This window comes from Babylonia areolata, chromosome 34 (genome assembly GCF_041734735.1).
Source record: "Babylonia areolata isolate BAREFJ2019XMU chromosome 34, ASM4173473v1, whole genome shotgun sequence".
Taxonomy (NCBI): domain Eukaryota; kingdom Metazoa; phylum Mollusca; class Gastropoda; order Neogastropoda; family Buccinidae; genus Babylonia; species Babylonia areolata.
Genome location: NC_134909.1, coordinates 6840821 through 6862310, shown reverse-complemented (window position 1 = coordinate 6862310; position 21490 = coordinate 6840821).

Sequence of the window (21490 nt, the reverse complement as noted above, 5' to 3'; positions counted from 1 at the left end):
GTGATGTGGCCTGGCGTCCTAATGGTAGATGCAAGCATGCAACAACCTGTCTGGTGCTGTGATTGGAATGGGCTGGTCACTTTTTGTAACTTATGAGATTGTGCCAGCCAGTCATATATCTGATTATGTAAGTGTGTTATTGGATTAGTCCTTTACAGTCAAAATCAGTCACTGGAGCATCCTCTGGAAGAACAGGACCTTGACTGATGGGTAAAAGCAGATTTACAAGATTTTAAACTTCTGAGGACTGTGTTAAACATTCTTTTTTTTCGTTTTAGTACCATAGCGAATATGATTTGAAACGAGAACTGTCTCACTGTATTTTTCACATTATGAAATATATCTTTCGAGAGTTACAATAGCATGATTAGACGCAGTTACCACAACTTAATAAACTATATGCTGTTGTTCAGGCATTGGAGATATCTTCTAGGCCTAATTATGGATTTGCTGGTCAAGGCCATCACATTTTGCTGTGACCTTATTACAAATTCAATTAGTTTCCAGGTAATCAGAGCGTTTATGAATATAGCTAATACAGATCAAGTGCAGCACAATATTTGTGAGAATGGTCACAGGTTGGGCGATAAACAAACACACTGTTTAGAACAGTATATAGTCACTGTAATGTAGTCAATGCGTATAGTGACCTAATTTCAAGACAAAATCTAGCCATTTGAAGGAAGTGCTGGTAGAGATCTATGTGCCTCAAAGTGTTCAGCTAGCATCACAGTACATGACTGCAACACATAGCTTCATTCAGTTGTCTCTGGCTACAAATTAAGTTAAATGGTTTGCTGGATAAGATCATCTGGTTTTACTGTGACCAAATCACATGCTTAGTGCTAAATCTATTACGCAAGTGTCCCAAACGAATAATATACACAATACAACAACACACTGATTGTTTGAAAATCAAAAGTGATGCTCAAAGGAAAGACAACATTTTGATCTGCAGTTACAGTGATGCCGCGGGTGTGTGAAGGGTAACCTACTGTCAAACGAGGAAATTGTCAAGATGCCTATTGCCCAGATATGTTCAGATAAAGTCACAGTTCATATGTGCAACAGGTCATACTTTTTTCACTTCACAACCTAACTGCTTGGATTCGTTGGAAAATGCTGCGAGCCACTTAGCAGATGATGTTTTCGAAGACGCCATATTTGTTCACTTCACGTTGCCTCGATTTTATGAACACGTAGGTCCTTTGATGATTTTTTGAGAGTCACGCACACCACAGAATGAACTATGAACTTTCAATATTTTTTTCGAACTTTGAGTTGGAAACTTGGCTAAATTCGAAGACTCGAAGGGACCCGGCAATTCAACGTTTCAGACATTTCACTGTGACGTATGTAGCAATAACCACAAAGCGACGAGCTATGGCGGCCGCTTTGGATCTGGTTTTGTCTTTGATTATGACGTTTTCTTTGCTGTTTGATCCTTGATCTGACATGGTATTGGCCCTCACTGACCAGTAGATCAGAGCCTGACTGCAGCAATGCACGTGAATATGACCATGTTAAATACAATCATGAGGCAAAAGGAATAATAGCAACCAGGAAAGTCAGTTCTAGTGATTGGCAGAGGAATGCAAATGCCAGTCTGGCTGTAGAATTCCCAGTGGGACGTCACAGTGAGTAAAGGGATTGAGGCAAGGATAATCCCTATTCCCCAGCTGACAGCGCAGGCAACATGAGCTGATGTTGGTCTGAAACGAAGATGGCTGAAAGGAAAGCGCATCACCAGAAATCGATCAAGGGTGATGAGGCCAATAAGAATTGATGACACTTCACAAGACAACAGGGAGATCAATCCTGAAACTGTACATAAAGTGCTTTTTCTCCAGTACGATTCATATTACAGGTAGGTACCAGCATATAGCCATCAGCCTGATTAGTCATCCCAGCAAAGTCATGATGAAGATCCTGCTTAACAGACTGAAACCACAAGCAGAAAACATCATTGCTGAAGAACAGGCAGGTTTCAGACCAGGAAGGAGCACAACTGAACAAATCTTCAACTTGAGGTTGCTATGTGAGAGGTACCATCAACACCAACAAGACCTCTACCACGTCTTCATTGACTTTAAGAAGGCATTTGACAGGGTCTGGCATGCAGCTTTGTGGGCTACCATGAATCTGTACAACATCAACGCCAACCTGATCAGACTGATACAGCACCTCTATGACAAAGCCACCAGCGCCGTCTACCTCAACAATAGCATCGGGGACTGGTTCAGAACCACAGTCGGAGTGAGACAAGGCTGTCTACTCTCCCCAACACTCTTCAACATCTTCTTAGAAAGAATAATGACTGACGCACTGGAAGAGCATGAAGGAACAGTCAGCATAGGCGGCAGAACAATCACAAACCTACGTTTTGCCGACGACATTGATGGACTGGCTGGAAAAGAAGAAGAACTGGCAAGCCTGGTCAAACATCTGGACAAAGCCTCCACATCGTATGGAATGCAAATCAGTGCGGAGAAAACCAAACTGATGACTAACAACACCAACGGCATCAGCATTGACATCAAAGTCAACGACGAAAAGCTTAAAACAGTCCACAGCTTCAAATATCTGGGAGCAATCGTGTCAGATGAAGGATCTAAACCAGAAGTACTCTCGAGAATTGCCCAAACAACAACGGCACTCAACAAGCTGAACACCATCTGGAACAACAAAAACATCGCTCTCAGCTCAAAAATCAGACTGATGCGTTCCCTGGTTATATCAATATTGCTCTACGCCTGCGAGACTTGGACCCTGACTGCAGACATCGAGAGAAGAATCCAAGCTGTCGAGATGAGATGCTTTCGTAGACTACTTGGCATCTCCTACAGAGACCACATCACTAACACGGAAGTGAAGAACAGAATCAAGCAAAGTATTGGACCCTACGAAGACCTGTCCATAGTGAAGAAACGCAAACTTAGGTGGTATGGACACATCTCCCGATCATCTGGTCTTGCCAAAACGTTCCTGCAGGGCACCGTACAAGGAGGCAGAAGGAGAGGACGGCAGAAGAAGAGATGGGAAGACAACATCCGGGGGTGGACAGGCTTGACGCTCGGTGACGCCCTGAGGAAATCAGAAAACCGTGAAGAGTGGAGAGGGGTGGTGGTCAGGTCAGCAGCGGTGCCCCAACGGTCTGAACCCAGACTACGGGAGAGGTGAGGTGAGGTGAGGACCAGCATATAGACAGCATGTAGACGGTCTGATTTGTGATGACATCCAAGGTCAGTTCACTCCCCCTGCCTTCAAAATGACGTAACTTGGGGAAAGCTTCAGGTTTAAAGACAAACAGTCTGGTAAAGGACGGTCCATAATAAACACTGATCAGGACAAGAGTCAGTCAATTCATACATCCATACATCATCCTGCTGTGGACACTGAGGCCAACCGTCACAGAGGTGATCTACGTGTAGACATATCTGTCGGTCCTTCCCACGACATCGGTACAGCCCTTTGCATGTGAATTCATCACACCCAGCTTCATCCTCATGTCTCGGACAGTCCGTCATACCATTACACCTGGAGTAGGCAGGCAGAAAGTAACCATTCCCATGGCACCGGAAGTGAGAGTCTTCCGGATCTATCAAAACTGACGAGCACTGGTGGGCGTGTCACATTGAAAATGATGTTGAATGATTGGTTAGGTAGTGAATCACAATACAACTCGTCACGTCCAGTCTCGCAGTTGACAAACTTATCACACATTTATTTGAGACTTACACACTGAAAACGGTATGTGGTTACCCAATAGAAATGTCAGGAATGGAAAAGGAACACTAACATAGTTAATTAGGATCAGGTCATTGAACAAAAACAAGCAAAGATGTTTCCCCTCCTGTCGTGAACACTGGTCACTTTTCTGTTTATCTGCCAGTTTGTATGTCTGCTTGTCTGTCTACCTGTCACTCTATCATTCTCTGTTATGATCACTCTTCTGTTTCTTCAATGCTGCTCTCTCTCTCTCTCTCTCTCTCTCTCTATCTCTCTCTCTATATATATATATATATTCATTGACATCATGAAAAACAAGGACTGAAGAAAGACAGAGACAGAGGCAGACAGACAGACAAACTTGTCAAGAGAAAGACAGACAGACAAGGACAGACAAAGAGACAATACCTGTCGCTGACCACAGTCAATATGACTGCTGGCACAAGGCGTGAAGCAACAAAACGATTCGTCGCTGTTGTCGGCACAGTCCTGATGCCAGTCACAAACCAGACTGTATGGCACGGAGTCACCGGTCATTGCACACCGGAAGTAAGGAGCACCTTGTGTTGCAGCAGCAGTAGTAACAGCAGCAGCAGTAATATGTGTGTGTGTGTGTGTGTGTGTGTGTGTGTGTGACGTATATACATATACAGAGAGAGAGAGAGAGAGAGAGAGAGACTCTTAAAAGAAGAAAGGCATGTTTGTTTATTCTAAGATGATTTTGTGATTATTTTGCAGTGACCCAATTTCATCTTCAACAAAATGTTCGCATGGCCAATGACCTTACATCGATGCAGTTTTTCGCTCTGCACGTGACGCACGCACGGGGAGTGGCCAAAATGTCAAAACTGCAAATTCTGCTTGCTCACTTGCCTCACTTGAATGGATGTGGATAAACATTTGTGAACCATTAATTCACACCATGTCCTTGAAACCCAATAAAAAGGGGTTCATTTTACTGGGAGAAGACCGACCAGAATTTGGCAGAAAGATGGCCCATTTATGAGAAGAAGACCAGCGTGCAACTTTAGGGGGTCTCCAGGCGGGCCAGAGCGAAAGTGAGGTTGCCCAACAGTTTCCAAAACACCATCAGCAGGCTGTGGGCAATATCTGAAGCCACCAGAGATGCTGCCAACCGACCACGATCAGGCAGATCAAGGGTAATGACAGCAGCTCAGGACCGCTTCATCCAGGTTCGCCACCTCCAGTATCACTTCCTGTCAACTTCGGCTACAGTGTAGGAATTCCCACACCCAGTTTCTGACCAGGCAGTGAGAAAATTGCATGAGGCTGGTTTGAGGGCATGACAGCTACACAGAGGAGCCATTCTCACACGCTGCCATCGGCAGAACAGTATGCAGTGGGCCAACCAGCACCGTCACTAGACTGTCAGGAATGACTGGATACATGTGTTGTTCAGCGACGAGTACTTCTTCATGTTCCGGAGCCATGGTGGACAGAAGAGGATGTACGCAGAGAAAATGAAAGGTATCTATTCAACTGTGTCAACGAGGCATCTCGCCATGGTGGGGGAGGTGTGATGGTGTGGGGAGTCATCAGTTCTGCTGGAATGAGCCCCTTTGTGCAGTTCAGAGAGTGCCTAACTTCAAAGTGATATGTCGATGAAATCCTGCACCCACACGTCCTCACAATTCTGAATGACCCCAGCGTCTTGTTCCAGCAGGACAACGCCCTCCCCCATGCTGTGAGACTCACCAACCAATTCCTCAACAATCACCATGTCAACATGCTGCCCTGGTCATCCATGCCACCTGACATCAATCCCATTGAACACCTCTAGGATGAGCTGGTCAGGTGTGTGTGGAATCAACAGGAGGCACCAGCGAACCACCATGAGCTGTTTCAGGCATTGCAGGAGTGGCAGGCCTTTCCACATCAAGACATCCAGCATCTGATCAGTTCCATGCCCGGGAGGTACCAGGCAGGTTTGATGCTCGTGGCCATACCCGCTATTGATTGGAGGGATTTTTTTCTGATCAATATGTTTTTTTGACAAATTTCAAACAATGGATAAACTTTAAAGGCATTCAACAATGTCCGTGATCAATATCACTATGAAATAACTGGAAATTCATATGCGGAAAATGACAGCTACTTGACAGACCTATTTCTCCAGAAGAATTGCTACATGCTATCAGGTTAATCTGCTGGCCAACATTGTCTGATTGGGGAGAGTTTTCAAAAACGGAGGAGAGATTACTATCAACTGTAAAGTTTTGTTGTTGATTTTTTTTTTTTTTTTAATAATTTTTTGTTTGTGTTTTTTCTCTACCCGAGGAAAAAAAAAGGTTTGACTGCCTGGGTTCTTTCAAAACAGCATACAAAAAAGAGGAAAAAAAACTATCAACCCACTTGGGAGAGAAGTTGTGTACTTCGACATCTTCAGTTGCTTTGAAGACTCTACGAGTCGAAGTACAGTTCTCTTCTCCCAATTGGGTTCATAGTTTTTTCCTCTTGTTTTTGTTTGTTTGTTTTTTTGTATCCTATCAACTGTAAAGTTGTTTTGTTTTGTTGTTGTTTTTTGTGCTTTTTTATGTTGGGATTTAAAGTATCTCAGCAATTGGTCAGAATCTATAAACATGTTTTGAAAAGGTGATATCAATAAATACAGCTGTATTTCTTTATGAATTATATGGTAGTAAATTATACAGTTCCATTACCGATAACAGACTTAAAGAATGGATGATTCAGAATAGCATGATTGGAGAACACCAGGCAGGATTTAAAACTAAGTTTACTTCCCAACCATTCAGTATGTAGACGCAAATTACAAACTTTGACAGGTTATTAGATGACAACCAATTTGATTTTAATTCGATTCTAATTATTTGAAAAATACTTACAATCTTTGGAAGTGTCATGCCCTTATTGATAGCTGTACAGACTGAAAAACAACATTAAATGACATGATTTCATGGAATATTGCCCATCTCACAATGATATCAATAATGTAATGTTTGCTATGCCTGGATTGATACATTACCATCTATATTGTTGAAAATTTCCAGTCTGAACCCGTTAAAATTGAACATGGAGTCCCACAGGGATCTGTTTTAGGCCCAGCGCTCTTCACACTGTACACTGCTCCTCTGGCTGAAATTATCAACCGCCATAATGTCAGTCATCATTCTTATGCCGATGACACTCAACTCCAGAAGAGTGACACCCCCGAAAAACTGTCGTTGCTCTTGCAAGAAACATCCAACTGCTTCCTGGACATTCAAAATTGGATGACTCTAAATAAGTTACAATTGAACGCGGACAAAACTGAAGCAATGATCATAGGAATCCATTCTGTACGCGTTTGTATGAAGAAGAACATCTTTTTTTTTCTTATTTCTATTTTGTTTCTTTGCATGCATGCCTGGATTTTTAAAAAAATGTTTGTTTATTTGTTTGTTTTGGATACTGATTTTAAACCAACAAAACTGAGTACCCCAGAACACGGTCTCATGGAAATGTTGGACCTTTCGTCGGGATTATTTGCAGTGGTGGATAAGTGAACTTGACTGCACTCTTGATGGAATGAAGCGTGGAAATTGTAGACCACTGAGACACCACCGCCCCACTGCCAGGTGTTGATGTACCTGTGAAAAGCAAGAACATGGCAAAATACAGATTATCACTGTCACGCTGTTGCATTCTCTCCATTCAAGCTCACACAACAGGCAGACTCGCACACAACGTTCACAGTCTGACTTCACTTCAACCCAGGAGACAAACAAGACAAATGAAAGACACTCATTATTATCACAAAATTCAAAGAAAAAATAAATATGTTCCCATTTTCCCTTCTGGGATATTAGCTCATTATATGGTTCTAGGGAAAAACTGTTTCAAATTTTCCATTTTCCCTTTAACTTTCAGGTTTATCTTTATAAATTTGTTCATAAATCAGTGCATAAATATTTGTACATAAAAAAACAACCTTTCTTTTGTGGCCTTTCTTCAGTTGGTGGCCTTCTGATAGGTTGAAGGAACTCACCACTGTACAGACCTACTGATGTTGGTCCCAAAACAGGCACTGATGATCATGTAGCCTCAGAAACCAATTTTAGTTAACCAATAAAAATAGAAGAAAAAAAAAGTACATGCATTTTCACCAAGTTGATTTCTCGTATTACCTATCTCAAAAGAAAACAAAAGGAAAAAGAAACAATTACACAAATTTAACATTTTCAAATTCGAGGACACTAAACTCACACAACTTCAACGTAAAGCTCAATAGTCCCATGATCCTGAATGTACATTATCTTAGAACATCAAGCGTACCATGACACTTAAGACACCAAGATCTCATGCAACCAACGCCAGGTCTCTTCCGTGACCTACACTGAGCGCCCAGAGTGTGTGCGCCCACAAGTCTGTATTCAAGAGAAGGAGGTCTTAGGATGAAGCTGATCCTCAGAGGGGCCATGTTCCACATGTCACTCCAGCTGAGGCTCCTCTGGAGTGCATTTATCCATGTTGTCCACTGCTCCTGCTGGCCTGCCTTCTGGACTCTTTTATCATCCTCTTCCTTCTTGATCTCATGTACGATCACGTCTCTGATTATTTCCCCCTTACCTTGGACCCAGGCCCTGTCTGTTGGTTTGGGTGCGTCCTATTATTTCCTTCGGTTTAAGACTTCCTTTCACTGCATTGACTGCCTCCCTGACTTCCCATTTTCTACCAGTCTTCAGCTTGGGTTGGTTCGATCTCACAATACTGTCTCCTGAGTTTTTGAGCATGCTGAGAAGTACTGCCTTCCCTACCTTGTATTCTTTGACAAGGGATTTCAGAGGTAGCTTCAGCTTTGCTTGGCAACAGCGGAGTGCCACGTCAGTGAGACCAGGTGGGACACCAAGCCATTTGTGTGTGTACTTGTTGATCTTTGCCTCAATGGACTCAATGTGCTAAAGCTGATTTCATATATCAGGACAGGCCACAGGGAGCTTTGGTATCAGCACAGACTGTGAGCACCACACTTTGTATTTGCCAGGAAGGCCACACTAGTCCATGATATGCAGGCTTTCTTCTGCTGTCTGTTTGGTTTCCTTCCCTCTTTCTGGGACTTATCACACCATCTTCCAAGGCTCTGGACTGGTTCATGAGACACCGTTGGAATGGCTTGGTTGGTGAATGTGACCGTTTCACCTATCTTTCCTTTACACAGAGAGAGGCTCCGTGATTTCTTTGGTTTGAAGGTTATCCTGGCTGAGGCAACTACCTGGTCCAACCACTTCAATATTTTACAGGCGTCATCCTCTTTTGTTGAAAGGACTGTCATCCATCAAGACTTTCAAAGGAGGTATCTGGTAGAGGTTGGCTCGATACGTTCCCTTCATTGAGGCCTTCAAGATCACTTCAATTGCCAGCACGAACAGGATTGGAGAAATTGCACAGTCTATGGCTATGCCCACTTCCAGATTGATCCAATCTTTTATGTATTCCTTGGTGGTGAACTACATTGAGAAGACATGGAAGTACTTCTTCAGCATTTCCAGCCATACCACGTCTAGGTTCTTTTTCTCTGCATTTGCTCTTTAGATTGCATCCCAACTTATCGTGGCATGTTCTACACAACCAGGAACTCCTGGGATGCTGCCTTTCTGGACTGACACATCCAGGTACTCATTTTCTGTGAGGTATTTTGTCAGTTTTGCAGACATGATAGAGAGGATTTTCCCTTCAACATTCAGGAGGGTATTGGTCTGAAATGGCAGCTGGTACTTGAATTCTGCTCTTTTGAGATGCACAAGCTCTCATCTATCATCCACCGGTCACTGATCTTCAGGTTCCTCCATGCTGATCTTATCATTCTGTAGAGCCACTCGAGGATATTGGGACATTTCTTGTACATCAGATACGGCATTTCGTTTGGCGCTGGTGATGATTTGGCCTAGGCTTTCTTGACCACTTTCTGTACTTCCTCAAGGGTTGGTGGTTTATTGCTGAACTTCTTCTCAGGTTTCCTGGAATGAACCAAACCCTTGAGATCTGGCCGTTTCTTTCTTTGCGGATCAGAATGTATTTTCCTGGGATGCTGTTCAATTGTTTCTTTCTCCACTGTGAGTGTCCCTGATTTGGGGTGCTTGAACAGTTTCCTGGCGAACTGAGAGAGGTCTCATAAGAAACAGTCTTGTGTCTTCTTCTTTTTGCTCTTTTTCCTCCTTGCTGATTGCTGAGTGCATTGTGCTTTACTTTCAGGTCTTACCAAAGTTTCTGGAAGCCTGCTTCTCAAATTCTGAAGCAGTCCTCATCCATTTCTTGAGCTTTCTTTTTGCATTTCGAATGTTGTCCATTTCTCGTTGTCACCTGGATTTTTGAGGAGGTGTTCTTGTCTTTGGTTCTTTCACACCATAGGTTTCCCAACAGGTTGCGTACACAATATCTCCATAGGTGGCTGACTTGTATTCCAAGGTGCTCTTTCCTATCAGTGCATGAAGTTTTCGAACTGTTTTCTGGTCCAACTCTTCCCGTTCGTTTTTGCACTTGCAGGTGGCAAGTTTAGTTTCTGGCGTTTGGTTTCATGATCTGGTACAAATAATTCGTCTGAAGCATTGATGTGGATGTCCGTGGCACTGTGGTGTGAATCCTGGCCTTGGTTTTCCAACGCCTTATTGCCGGTGCAGTGTGCTGCTGAGCATTCGTTGGATTCTTCACACAATCCTTTCTGGTCCTGTGGATCTTCATGCCACACTCAGTGGAGAATTTCTGCCCACAGACACATGGGAATTTCGGTTCTGAACTCGCAGTTCATTTACCATTTCCAGTCTTGATTCTGTTTGCACCAATGGATCCATCATTCTCTGAGACCCCCTTTTGGTGAATCCTGGGAGCATCTTTTCTTTGGACAATTGATTAAGGGTCAGGTGGGCTGCCTACCCACACTTTGATCACAACATATTGATTTGGTCACAACAATCATAATCATGCATTGTCAAAGTGCAGCATCACTCAATTTTAGCTCACGTAAGTGTTTATACACAACATGAGTCAATGTAAGAACACTATGTGTCTGTATGTGTGTGTCTGTCTGCCTCTCTCTCTCTCTGTCTCTCTCTCTTGGTCATGCATGTCAACGTTGGTCATCTGTCTGTGACGTGTGCTTGTCCACTGCTGTATGGTAACAAACAGCAAAAGAAAAGCTTACATGTTCTTCAGGTAGGTATCTTCTGAGGTCACCATGGTGCTCCTGACACTGTGCATGTCAACCCACACGTGAACTTGGTTGTGACCCATGTCTTGAAGGGTTGACACGATGGTACGAGGCTGTCCCACTGCCTTAAGGAATCAAAACAGGCCATTCTTCTAACCGAGGAATATGAAGCAGCTGCCATCCACTTAATCTGCAACAAACAGATAAACGAATGAATATGAATGATATAGACACTCATAATGCACATGCCCTCTTTCAGAGACCAAGCTCCAAGCACTTTACAAACACGGGGTCATTTGCACAACAGGATGCCGCCTACCTGGGTAGAGCCAACTGATGGCTACCATTGGGTGCTCATCATTCGTTTCCCGACGCCCATACGTTTTCTCTAACTTTACGAGACAGCGTGGGATTGCGAGAAAGTGTGGTTGTTCCCCTCCGACGTTTTCTCTCAATTGTGAGAAAGCGTGGGGAGGAGGGGGCGCCCCCACATTGTGTGAGAAAGCATGGGGAGGAGGGGGCGCCCCCACATTGTGTGAGAAAGCATGGGGAGGAGGGGGCGCCCCCACATTGTGCGAGAAAGCGTGGGGAGAAGGGGGCGCCCCCACATTGTGCGAGAAAGCGTGGGGAGAAGGGGGCGCCCCCACATTGTGTGAGAAAGAGTGGGGAGGTGGGGGCGCCCCCACATTGTGTGAGAAAGAGTGGGGAGGTGGGGGCGCCCCCACATTGTGTGAGAAAGCGTGGGGAGGAGGGGGCGCCCCCACATTGTGTGAGAAAGCGTGGGTAGGAGGGGGCGCCCCCACATTGTGTGAGAAAGCATGGGGAGCATGAGGAAGTATTACGCTCTCGGTAAAATTCGCGAGATCCTTCCGCTGAAATGTAAGCGGAAGCGGAGCAGCTTCGACGCTAAGGTCGTGCTCATGTACGCTGAACAGTGTTATTGAGTTAAGAAAATGACCCAGTTGTGAGGTAAGATGTAAAACTTTAGGATCTTCCATGCAAGCTATATAAAGAATTAGTAACATTAAAAACAACAACAACAACAACAAAAAAGCATACAGTCAGATAATCACATATACAGAGAGAGACTAGCAGACATAGAGATAGACAATCACACGTAGACAGAGACAGGCAGACAGACATACAATTGCACATATAGACAGGCAGGCAGACAGACAGACAGACAGTCAATCAGACGATCACACATACAGAGAGACAAGCAGACAGAAAACCATAGTGAGACAACTGCGCAAATAGTCACACACACACACACACACACACACACACACACACACAGAGTCACCTTGCCTGCCCCGAAGTCATCTAAATGGTAGTAGCAATGGGTTTTGTCCTCGTCACCCAAACACTGTAGCTGGACGTGACGTGTTGTAGCGTTGGTTGATGTGTCTAGGTGGCTGGATGTAACCTGGAAGAGAGGAGGAAGCAAAGATATTTGGTAAAAAGGTAAAGATGTCAAATGAAATAAAATAATGAAGAGCATTACACACACACACACACACACACACACACACACACACACACACACACACATATATTCAATTGTCTACACTTTGATTAATCTCAAATAATTCAATTACCTCAGCAGTTTATTTGTTTTTTGTTTTTTGGAGGTGTTTTTTTTTTGTTGTTGTTGTTTTTGTTTGTTTGTTTTTTTGGAGGGGGGGGGGGGGGGGTTCCTGTTTTTTGTTTTTTGTTGTTGTTTTTCTTTTCGTTTGTTTATTGTTTTTTCTACTTTTTTTTTTTAACTTGTTTTATTCAGTACAAGTACATAGCGAGCCATTACAATCACATTCAACAGCCGGTTTGTTTTTGTTTTGTTTTTTCAACAAAGTACATACATATAAGGCTGGGAAAAAAGGGGTGTGGGGTGGATGCGAATACATACATACGTGGGAAAAGAGGAGGGGACATGCTGGAGAGACATACCTGATACTATTATGATGCGCTTGCATACGAATGTTATTCAGTTACTCTGCAATGACATATAGACTGCAGAATTACAACATACTGTTTCCAATGGAACTTATACTGTCAGAACCTATGGATATATTGTAGCATAACTATGTTTGACACATTTCATTTTCACATCCTTAGTAACAAACAAACAACAACAAAAAATGGGGAGGAAAAAAATCAATCTATTGTGCAACAATGATACAGGTAGCAGATGGGAAGAAAGAAGTTATTCTAAGAACATAGGCTTATACGGTGTCCAGGTGTTTTGAAAATCAGAATATCTTGAATTTATTTGTGCTATGTATTCTTCTATTTTGTACCTATATTTAAGTTTACTAAGGAATACGCTTAATAAAGGATTATTTTTGTTCATTTTACACTGGTACAAATACTGTTTTCCTAATAATAAGATAAAGTAAAAGGTAGCATCTCTTCGTATGTTTCGATCAAGTCCCAGACTAATAAGACTTTGTGTCAAGTGCATATTGAAAACATTTATACACCTTTCATTCACCACTGCACTAAAGTCCTGCCAGAACTCCTGAGTTACTGGACAAGACCAAAACATATGGTCTATGCTATCTTTGACAGCATTGCAAAAATTACACATGTTAATATCTAGTAATCCCATTTCTTTCAAAATTACATTTGTCCCAATACACCTATGAATAATCCTCATTTGAAGTCATTTCATTTTTGCATCAGAAAGTTTATGTAAGTACAGAAAGCAATTCTTCCAGTCGTTTTCAACATCAAGTTTTTCATCCCATTTTGCACAGCATTTAGGTGTGATATTATTCTCAGTGAGGGAGTCATAGTACAGTCTGGATCCCTTAACAACAGACATTAAAGTCTTAAAACAAACTGATGAACTTATGCATTTATTGTTATCTACTCTGATCTTAGTTTTTTTGTATATATTCTGATATGGCAAATCTGTAACCACAAAAAGTAACAAAATCGACATCCACGCGATACGTTCGATTAAACTCTTCATATGGCATAAACTGACCATTTTCTTTCAGAAAATGTGCTCTGTAATGTATTCCTTTATCAACATACTTTCTAGAGCCAAAATCGTTTGCCCTATTTGAATTCTTTTATTATAGAATACTGGTTCAGAAAGGATTTCTGATGAGTCTTTACAGCATATTTTGTAGATTTAAGTTTTGTAAGCTAAAAAGACCTCTGCCCAGAAGCTATTTGATGTCGGGAATGTCAAGACAATTTCAGGTCCATATTTATCAATATTTCTAAGCTGCGGATATCTATGTAATGTAATTAGCTTCCATTTGTGGTTTGTTGTCTAATTTCTTTCTGATCCAGGTCAACTATAATGCCACAGCAAACACTTTCAAGTCTGACAGTCCAGGTCCTCCATTTCTTATACTTTTGTGCACGGTTTTTCTACTAATTTTGTCTTTTTTCTTGTTCCATACAAACTTATAGCATGGGTTCTGTAAACTCTGGAAGAAAATTTCAGGGGGTTTTGGCAAACATATCCATAAATGTATCAATTTTGATAAAATGAGCGATTTCAATATTGCTACCCTTCCAACTGGAGGTTATCGTCTTCCTACCCAGACCTTAAACAGATGTTTAATATCTGGTAACCTTTCCGAATAATTTAATTGTGGACAATATTTTAACTCTGATATTGCCAACCCATTGTAGCTAATGTCAAGTCTAACACTAAGACCCACTCGTTTAAGTCTATACCAGACGTGGTATAAATGATAGTCTCTATATAATGAAAATATTCCCACATTATCGTATACAATGTATCAAAGTAATGTAACAAAAACAAACATGTAACAAAACAAAACATAGGACACAATACAATCAAACAAGAAAAGATATATAAAATACGAAAGCAATTCGTATGCAACCAGAGACTACAAGCCCCAAGTCAGCATGCAGCACTCTCATAATAGTAAGTAGGCGTTGTGATTTTTGCTTAATCATACAAGCTGAGACACCTTTTTTCCTTATAAACGAAATGACACATTAACAACAACAACAAAATAAAAAAAAGATCCACAGTTTTACGTTCAAAGGGGAAAAAAAGTATAAACAGGGGAAAAGCTTGAAACAGTCTATGAAACATAGTGTGTGTGTGTGTGTGTGTGTGTGTGTGTACGTTTGTAAATGTGTGTGTGGGTTCAATCAAGTGTACATTTAATCAGAGACCATAAGCCCCATGTGAACATGTAGCGCTCTTACAATATTGTGGCATGGTGATTTTTCTTTGCTTGTTTTTCTCTTCCTCCCCCCTCCCAACCTCCTTTTTTGTCATGGTAAAAAGGGGGGGGGGGGTCCTGTTTTGTTTTGGTTTTTTTGAGGTTTTTTTTTGTGTTATTCTTTTTGTTTGTTTGTTTATTGTTTTTTCTACTTCTTTTTCTAATGTTTAACTCAATCGTTTAGGCTTGGCCCCTCATATTTTTCCTCAATAAATTCCACCTCTTTTAACTGGTTGTACACATCCACGAATTGTTCCCCTTGTCCAATTTTTACTGAATTTCAAATGTATAAAGTTGACTTTCTGTACCTCAGACAAGTCGACTGTCTTCAAGAAAAGATTGACTTAGCCTTGCCTCAGATAAGCCAATATCATTTCCGGAAAAGTCGGAAGCTGGTTGGAGTAACCATGGGGTTTCCATTGATGTTTCATCCTTCTTCAGAACGACGACAATAGACTCTCGCCATGTTATGAATGACAAGGACGTAATTTTGTACTGATGACGAATACGCAATCAGACGTCACATTCCATTCATAACACGTACACTGACTTCCATGTTCTGGAAAAAGAGAGGTCCAAATCTGACAACCAGAAACCGCAATGTGCACGGAAACGTGTAGAACATGACGTAACCCAATGACGTCACAAGAAACCCCCCCCCCCCACACACACACACACCCCAGCCCCCCAAAAAAATCACCACATGTATGCTGATTTCCATGTTCAGGAAACACAGAGGTCCAAATCTGACACCCAGAAGTCACATCGTGTAGAACATGACGTAACCCGATGACGTCAAGAAAAATAAACACATACACACACAAGAAAAACGATTCCCTGTCCGCCACAACTGCAACAGGTAACTGTTGGAATTTGCTGCTGTTGTGTATAGCGTCACATTCCAAAACACATATCCCCCTCCACCCCACCCCCCCTCTCTCTCTCTCTCTGTGTCTCTCTCAGTTACTCTGTTGTCTCTTGTTAGTATTAAGTCTCTGAATCGAATTATTCACTGGAAAAAGGTGTGGTTGTGTCACACGTTCTCAACCAGTGCTAAAGAACTAGCTATGGGTGTGACTGTTGTACAGTTTTACAACATTGTGAAGAAAACAGTATCAGAGAAGTCGTGTGCTGTAAAGACTCCAAAGGCTCTAGCGTCGAACACATGTAAATTCCAATCTTGAAATTCTTCAGTGACCAAAAGACTTAGTAACCTCATATGTTCAGCTACAGAGGACTTCGGCAATAATATTAACAATGAAAATAGCAATGATCATAATAATTGTAGTAGTAGCAGTCGTAGTAGTAATAATAATGATAACAATAACAATAATGATGATGGATACTTATATAGCACACTATCCATAAATCTGTTCTAGGTGCTTTACAAAACACATCATATCAATGTTACGTACACACACGAAAATATCTGTCTGAATCTCTGTCTGTCTGTCTGTCTCTCTCCCTCTTTCTCTCACCCTGCCTCCCTCTCTCTCTCTCCTCCCCCCCTCTGTTCTTCTCTCTCCCTCCAAATCCCCCACTCTCTCTCTCCCTCTCTCTCTCCCCCACGCCCTCCCCCCCCCCTCTCTCTCCCCTCTCTTACTACACCCTATCCCTATATATCCCTCCCTCTCTCTCTCCCTCTCTCTGTGTCAGAGATAGTAGTCAGCATATCAGTCTCTCTGTGTCTCTTACTCCCCGTCCCTTTCTCCCTGTGTGAGATGATTGTCAGCATCTCCACCCGCCATTCCCCAGCCCCGCACACACCCCACCCGTTTACCTCCAGTTCTGAGGCGTGTTCAGTGCCCACACTTCCACACAACAACTTCCCTGTCCTTCAGAAGATAGATTTTTTTTTTTTTTTTTTTTTTTTTTTTTTGTGTCTTGCCCTCCACTTCCAAGGGCCACGACCGCATATGGATAATAGAATTGCCCGCTTCTCCACTTCAAACGAAACTCTCGTTGACAGGGGCGTTAACTTTCATCCGGTTGGATTACCCACAATTCTCGGCAATTCCGCTGAGTCGTCACGACTGCAAGATTCCAACAGATTCCCACAGCAGATTTGGCCCCAGTTTATACACACACACACACACAGAGAAAGATAGATGTGTGTGTGTGTGTGTGTGTGTGTGTGTGTGTGTGTGTGTGTGTGTTCTGTATAAAATAATATTTCTTCTTTGTTTTGCATTTGGAAACGTTTATTCTGGGCATAAAATCATTCATTTGTAGTGGTCCATTAGGACTGAAAGGGTAATAAAAACTTGAAAATTGTGCATGTGTGTGTTGCGTTGTGTCGTGTCGTGATATGTTGTGTTGTGTTCTGTTGTATCGTGTTATGTTGTGTTGCAGCTTTTCTAGTTCAAAAGACTAGAACCCAGACTACCACTGAAGGGTAAGTAGAGGTAGTGGTGATAAGTGAGGTAAAAATCCTAGCTGGGAAAAGAAAAAAACAAACAAAAGTTACATCAATCGTAAGACGAAAGAGAATAGAAAGAGAAAGAGAATAGGAGAAAGGGTCGGAGTACACACACACACACACACACACACACACACACACACACACACACACACACACACACACACAATAACATGATAATAACAATAACAATAATGATAATAATAAGGGTTATCATAATCTTAGCAAAAGTGATGAAACGAACACAAACACACATCCACACACACACGCGCGCGCGCACACACACACACCGACACGCACACAACTTAAATTAAAACTAGGGTGGATAGTCGTGACAGTGTGAAAACAAGTTTACTAGGCCAGTCTAAGTCTCTGACCATTCTGCAGATTATACTATGATGTATGGAGAGAGAAAAGAAAGTTGCGCCAGTATATCATGATATTACACAGTGTCACTTCAGTATGTGTCACCTTCCTTTCCTCCTCTGCTTCCTTCGTGTGTCATGTTGCATCAGTATACTTCATCGATGTCTTTTGTCATGATATGTCCATGCATCACAACTGTAAATGGCTTAGAAAAATAACGTATTAATCATTCATTTATTCATGTATTCGTTTATTTATTTACTTATCTATGTGTTTATTTATTTATTTATTTATTTATTTATTTATTTATCCGTTTATTATTAAGTTAGTTATGCATTCATATATTCACCCATGCATTCACCTATTCATTTGTTCATTCATTCATTCTTTCATTCATTCTTGATTCATTTATTAATTGGTTCATTCATTCATTCAATTTTGTTTTATTTAATTGTTTATTCAATTATCTGTTTACTCATTCGTTCTATCTATTGTTTAAAAGTTACATTAAGTAGAATGTTGCATTTGTTTGCAGTTCAACACACAGAGATCAGAAAAAAATCGTGTCATATTGACCAAAGTGATCCGATAAACTTTGTGTGTGTGTGTGTGTGTGTGTGTGTGTGTGTGTGTGTGTGTGTGTGTGTGTGTGTGTGTGTGTGTGTGTGTGTGTGTGTGTGTGGTGTTTTCTTGCTTGTGTTTTTTTGTTATTGCTTTTTTTTTTTGCTGCTAACAATTATGCTTATCTAGGAAGCACGGTCACCTCACTGAGATAACACTGAACAAACAGGTGAGGCTGTCAGTTTCCAATCTTTATTTCAACTTCTTTTACTTGGGATTGCTTTCCTTTCGTACAGTAAAAACAGTAACGCCACTTGAAAGCGCACAAAAAGAAGTCAACACTGATCAACTATACACCACGTTGAATTCATTTGACCAAAGGTCAGCAGTCTGGGGTTTGATATAATGATATCGATCCATACTTATATAGCACCTATCATCGGTCAATGACCAAACTTTAAGTGCTTTACACAAATCTACACAACAGGTTGCCAACTTGGTAGAGCCAACTGACAGCTCCCACTGGGCGCTCTTCATTCGTTTCCTGTCATTCAATCATGTTTTAGTCACGCACACACTCTCACACAGATATGTAACATGTTTATGTGTGTATGTATGGCAGTTTTTTGTTTGTTTGTTTGTTTTATTTACCCCGCCATGCAGGCTACCATACTCCGTTTTCTAGGTTGTGCTTCCTGGGTATGTATGTTCTTGTTTCCATAATCCATTAAATGCTGACATGGAATGCAAAACCTTCAACATGCGTATTTTTCTTCTGCGTGTATACACACATGAAGTGGGTTCAGGCACTAGCATATCTACACATATGTTGACCAGGGAGATCGAAAAACACAAAACAAAACAAAACCCACACAACCCTTAACGCATCAGGTGTGGCGGGGATCGAACCCAGGAAACCCGGGCGAGGATCTAGCGCTCTGAGGTGTATGGAGGTTTATGGTTCTTTTGACCAATGGGGTTGACCATGACAGGAGAGTGGAGGGCGTGAGGGGTGTTAGTGGGGTCAGGGTCAGATGACCGCTACCTCTTGCTTTCAACACAGCAGCCCCTCTCTGTCACGTGGCTTGGTCACGTGCCGTGTCAGGTGTGTGAAGGGAGAGTGGTGTCACTCCATGCACCAGTTCGTAGCTGAAGTGTTGTGTGCTTGTGTGCTGAAAATCTGTGTGATGACTCAAGATCAGCAACAAGAAGACAAAGGAAACTGTGTACAAAGCCCTTGTTCGCCCACTTCTTGAGTACGCAGCCACCGTCTGGGATCCCTACATTGCAAACGAGGTTGAGGCCCTCGAGAAGATCCAATGAAGAGCAGCGAGATGGGTCTCAAATCGCCACTGCCAAACATCATGCGTGGACTCCATCCTCGATTCACTCAATTGGCCTCCCCTACAACAGCGCCGCAAGAAAGCCCGCTTGGAGATGTTCTACAAATTCCACCATGGTATCATCTCCATCAACTCCAAGTACCTGCCCAAGCCATCTAAGAGCAGGCTGAGCTGTAGGACGAACAACAGCCTGAGCTATGACATTCCCTCCTGCACAACACTGTACAGGCAGATGGCATTCTTCCCGAGGACCATACCAGAATGGAACAAGCAGCCTCAGGAAGTTGTGACGGCCAAGTCACTGGACTGCTTCAAGTCCAGACTGGCCTCTCATCTCTAAAAGTGAATCCCCCCCCCCACCACACCCCCATTCCCCCCTCCTCTCGCCCAGCACTGCCCCCCTCACGCTCCTCCTAACCACCCACACACCCCAAAATCATCATCTCCCCCCCCCCCTCCCCACACCCTCCCGCGCTCAACAGCTGATGCAGAGGCTTTGCATCATGTCAGTGCATGCTGAACGTGCACTGGCTGGCCAGGTCACCCCAATTTTTTTTTATTTTTTCAATCCTCACAACAGCGCAATCCTCAGCAACCTCCTCAAACTACAACAGAATCATCAATATAATGATGTTGGTTGTATAAAGGAAGAAGAAGAAGACTGCAGGGCTGAACATTTTGTTTGGCGTAGTGACAGTGACAGGTGGCGATGATAAACTATGCATGGTATGAAAAGTAGTAGTGGTAGTGGTGGTAGTGGTAGTAGCAGTAGTAGTAATAGTAGTAGCCATGTGGTGGTGGTGGTAGTAGCAGTGGTGGTGATAGTAGTAGCAATAGTAGTAGTAGTAGTAGAAGTAGTAGTAGTAGTAGTGGTAGTAGCAGTAGTAGTATTCTCACCATCATTCATTAATGTTATTGTTATTATTGTGACAGGTTACCGTAATAAAATTTTCACAGTAATAGTAGTAGTAATACCTGTTGTTGTTGTTGTACTGGTAGTAGTATTGTTAATAAAAACTGCAGATGGACGTTTGCAGTGTCCAGAGTTTCTACACTGCAAATCAACGTTTCAAAACAGACATTTCACTTTTGACGAAAGTAGCAATAAGTTTCTGCAGTTTCATTTCTTTCTGTTTCCTGCGTTTTTCTTGCACAATTGTATATGTATAAATGAAAGGGTTCAGAGCTGAGTTAAACGGCAGCACAAAAACAGCCATTGCCGAGTTGATCTGCCCTGGAACAGGAACGTCCAGCTTTGCCAGAAGTCCACAGACACCAATGGGGAACCAGCACAGAAAGTCTGACATTGCAACCACCACAAGGCGACGAGCAATGGCGGCCTCTTTGGATCTGGTTTTGTCTTTGATCACGACGTTTTCTTTGCTGTTTGATCCTTGATCTGGCATGGTATTGGCCCTCACTGACCAGTAGATCAGACCCTGGCCTGCAGCAATGCACATGAATATGACCATGTTAAATACAATCATGATGCAAAAGGAATAATAGCGACCAGGAAAGTCAGTTCTAGTAATTGGCAGAGGAATGCAGATGCCAGTCTGGCTATAGAATTCCCAGTGGGACGTCACAGAGAGTAAAGGGACTGAGGCAAGGATAATCCCTATTCCCCAGCAGACAGTGCAGGCCACATGTGCTGATGTTGGTCCGAAACGAAGATGACTGAAAGGAAAGCGCA